Raw genomic sequence first — 4,429 nt, forward strand, 5'->3', positions numbered from 1 at the left:
AAATTTTTTCTTGTGATTGAGTTCCAGTTTTAAAGCATTGTGGTCTGAGAATATGCAGGGAATAATCTCAATCTTTTGGTATTGGTTGAGACCTGATTTGTGACCCAGTATGTGGTCTATTCTGGAGAAAGTTCCATGTGCGCTCGAGAAGAATGAGTATTCTGTTGTTTTAGGATGGAATGTTCTGTAAATATCTATGAGGTCCATCTGGTCCAATGTATCATTCAAAGCTCTTGTTTCCTTGTTGATTTTCTGCTTAGATGATCTGTCCATTGCTGAGAGTGGAGTATTGAGGTCTTCTACAATTAACGTATTGTTATCAATATCTCTTTATTTTGGTTAACAGTTGGCTTATGTAGATGGCTGCTCCCATGTTGGGGGCATAGATATTTACAATTGTTAGATCTTCTTGTTGGATAGACCCTTTAAGAATGATATAGTGTCCTTCTGTGTCTCTTACTACAGACTTTAGTTTAAAATCTAATTTGTCTGATATAAGAATTGCTACCCCAGCTTTCTTTTGAGGTCCGCTGGCATGGAAGATAGATCTCCATCCCTTCACTTTCAGTCTGGATGTATCTTTAGGTTCAAAATGACTCTCTTGTAGACAGCATATGGATGGGTCCTGTCTTTTTATCCAGTCTGCAACCCTGTGCCGTTTTATGGGAGCGTTTAGGCCATTCATGTTGAGAGTGATTATTGAAAGATATGAATTAATTGTCATCATGTTGCCTGTGAAGACATTGTCTTTATAGATTGTCCCTGTAAATTTCTGTTGTAGATCACTCTTGGGGTCTTTCTCCTTTTATAGAACCCCCCTTAATATTTCTTGCAGGGCCGGCTTAGTGGTCACATATTCTTTCAACTTCTACTGGCCATGGAAGCTCTGCATCTCTCCATCCATTCTAAATGAAAGCCTTGCCGGATAAAGTATTCTTGAGCATGTTCTTCTCATTTAGTACCCTGAATATGTCTTGCCAGGCCTTTCTGGCTTGCCAGGTCTCTGTGGATAGGTCTGATGTTATTCTGATGTTCCTCCCTCTGTATGTAAGGACTCTCTTCCCCCTAACTGCCCTTAAGATGGTTTCCTTGGTTCTAAGATTTGCAAGTTTTACTATTACATGCCGGGGTGTTGGCCTGTTTTCCTTGATCTTGGGAGGGGTCCTCTCTGCCTCTAGGACTCGAATGTTTGTTTCATTCCCCAGATTAGGGAAGTTCTCAGCTACGATTTGCTCAAATACATCTTCTAGCCCTCTCTCTCTCTCCACTCCCTCCGGATTTCCAGTTATTCTGACATTGGAACGCTTCATGGTGTCACTTATTTCTCTGATTCTATTTTCATGGATTCTGAGTTGTTTTTCCCTGGCCTCCTCTTTTCCCTTTTTATCTATTATACTGTCTTCCAGATCGCTTATTCTCTCTTCTGTCTCAGTTACCCTAGCTGTTAGATTATCTAGATTGGATTGGATCTCATTGATAGCATTTTTAAGTTCTGCCAATTCAGCTTTCATTTCTGCCCTTAGAGACTCTATGTTGCCATTAATTGATTTCTCCATTCTAGCCATTGTCTTCACAACTGCTAGCCTGAATTCCATCTCCGACATCTTGGTTATATCTGCATCCATTTGTACATCTGCAGCATAAGTCATAATCTCTGAGTCTTTCCTATTTTGGGGGTTCCTCCTCCTAGTCATTCTGTTGATGGATGTTTGAGAGAATGTATAGAGTCCAAATTATTGACCAGAACCCAAGCAAGATGCACCTGTTTTCTTGGGACCTTAGGGTTGCTGGCCTCTTGTTTTCCCAGCCTGTCTTCTGGGGGAGGGGCCTGCCGCGCTGTTACTCAGGCAACCCTGTTTGGGTGGAGTTGCCCTGCGCCCCTGTGGCGGGGAATGGGCTCAGTGGGAATCAGTCTTTGGGGCTTTTGTTCTCTGGCGGCTCTCCCTGGCGGCTTTCCGCGTCTCTTCCGCGAGTCAGAGCAGAAGAGACCATTTCCAACCCTCTGCCTCAGAGCAGAGAGACCTCAGTCTGTTCTTCAGTGAGCTCTCCAGGCCACACCGTCTCCGTTTCTGTCCGTGCTGCTATAAACTGCAGCATCCTGGGTTGTGCGCCCCTCCGCAGCGCTCCCAGTCCTGCCTCCAGGTCGGGGCTCGTCTCTGCCCTTTGTGCTTCTAAAACCGCCAGCCGCTCCCAGTTCGCGCGCGCGCGCGCGACTCCACCACTCGGGGTTTCCACCCCGGGGGGTTGCAGTTCACCGGCACGACCCCGGCGGACCGGGTTTCCGTCTCCGAGGCTGCAGTTCGCGTGCGCGCGACCGTCGCTCCAGTTTCTATCCGGGGGGGCTGCAGTTCACGTGCGCGTGACCCCGCTGCTCTGGTTTTCCACCCCGGGGGCTGCCCTAAAGTCCTTTCCCGCCGCTACCGGCCTGCGAGTCTGTGCCCGTCCGCAGTGCATGAGGCTGTCGCTCGCCGGCGGTGTAGGATCCCCACGGCCAGGCACCCTCCCGCTGCCGTTTATCCTCAGATATCTGCCCGCGGAATCACGGCTCTCTGCTTCGTACCTCAAAACCAACCGCCTGCGATATTCTGTTTGTAGAGATCCAGATCTTCTTACATCTCAGGCTGGTTTCGTGGGTGCTCAGAGTGGTCTGGTAATATATCCAGCTTAATTCCGGGGACCAGTTGAAATAGGGTCCCCTTCTCCTCCGCCATCTTCCCCCCCCCCCCTAAAATAGGCACTTCTATGTATCATGGAGATTATAGTTGAGCAGGAGAGATAGACCATGAACATGAAATTATAAATTATGAAAAATTCTATGGAGAAAAAGAAAAGGGTGCCACATGGGAAAGAAGTAACTTATTTTATACTGGTTTATGAGGAGGTGAAATTTAAGCAGAGACCTATAGAATAAGAAGGGGCCAATCATTTGAAGTGCTGGGAAGAGTTGAGGAAACAACATGGGCTAAGACTCTACGGCAGGAAAATGGTGTTTCTACACCAACTGATATTTTCCACAAACATTATCTGTGGCAGGCAGAATGTAGAGATGGCAGGCATGGACCCTACATTTGAGGAGCTCATAATTCAGTGGAGAGACAATGTGTAGAGAAGTAGATTGTAATAAGCAGAGTTTAACAGGACTCCCAGGGGGTGCAAATTTATGCATGAAATGGTATATATGTATAGGGGTGATCAGAGGTCTCAGCAGAGAAGTCAGGCTTTGAATGATGACATAGAACCACTTCCTTTTGTCAAATGCTCTCTTTGACATCTATGGAAAGAATTCTCCAGATAGGGGAGAAAGTGCCACGGGCACCAGGAAGCACATGTGTAAAGGCACGGAGGTATCAGAGTGCTTAGAATGTTAGGGGAATGAAGAGTTTGGTGTGTCTGGGGCCTTGGATGGGGATATGCTGTGATGGGGATGTAGCTGGAGATGGGTGAAACCAACAAATGAATGACACCAGGGGCTGACTCTGGGTTGCTTGACAATGGGGGGAACTAGGATGAATGAATCTCTGATCCCAGAAGAGGCTGCAATACTCATGAGATCTGGATAAGCGCTCTTCTCTCCTCATAGTTAGCTATACCTTAATTCCATTTCCTTTGGAGTGGGGGCTCCCAGGGTCTCCAGGTACTAGGCAGCTGGCACCTCCCAGCAGTCCTCTATACATACCTGCCACTTCAGCCTGTATCCCTTGGTGCCTGAGTCTTAAATGTTTATTTTTCCTAATTGTTTGGGCAAAGCCACTTTCACATTTGGTCCCTAAAAATGGAGAACAGAGGGGTAAAGCCCTCTGATGACCTACTGCACACACAGCTGTGCTGCAGCCTTAACACCCTTCTTTGTAGGGTGCCAAGAGGACTGGGGTCTGGGCACACCTGCTGATCCCTCTGCCCACAAGTTCCAGGTGCACCAAGTGGTACTTGTTGCTGTTTGTTCCAAGCTCTTTTCACCATAAGTGGGATGCTGGGGCAGGGAGAAAGTGAAGGTGAGGCTCTATGGTTTGGTGGGGGCTAAGTTTAAAAGGGTCTTGTGGGCCACAGATTTTGAACTTCATCCTTGGGAGTGAGGAACAAGGGGAGGATTTTCAGCCTGAGAGGGCCATGATCGGATCTGTGTTTCTGAAAGATTTCTTTGTTGGTTAATGTAGGGGATGAACTGTAGAGGAGTGGTACTAGATGCTGGGGTTCACAGAAATATTAGCTCCCTGAGGGTTCTGTCTCTTTTGCTCAATACTTTTCTCCAGGGTCTAGAACAGTGCCTGGCACATAGTTGGTAGTCAGTAGATATTTGATGAATGAATGAGACCAGTCAGGAAGCTATTGTTCTGGTGTAGGTGAGAGATGACACTTAAACTTGGTCAGTGGATTGGGGATGGAGAGGAGTTAGGGATATTGAAACAGTCTGGAGGGAGAGTTTAGGATT

This window comes from Phoca vitulina, unplaced genomic scaffold, assembly GCF_004348235.1.
Source record: "Phoca vitulina isolate PV1807 unplaced genomic scaffold, GSC_HSeal_1.0 scaffold36, whole genome shotgun sequence".
Classification (NCBI taxonomy): domain Eukaryota; kingdom Metazoa; phylum Chordata; class Mammalia; order Carnivora; family Phocidae; genus Phoca; species Phoca vitulina.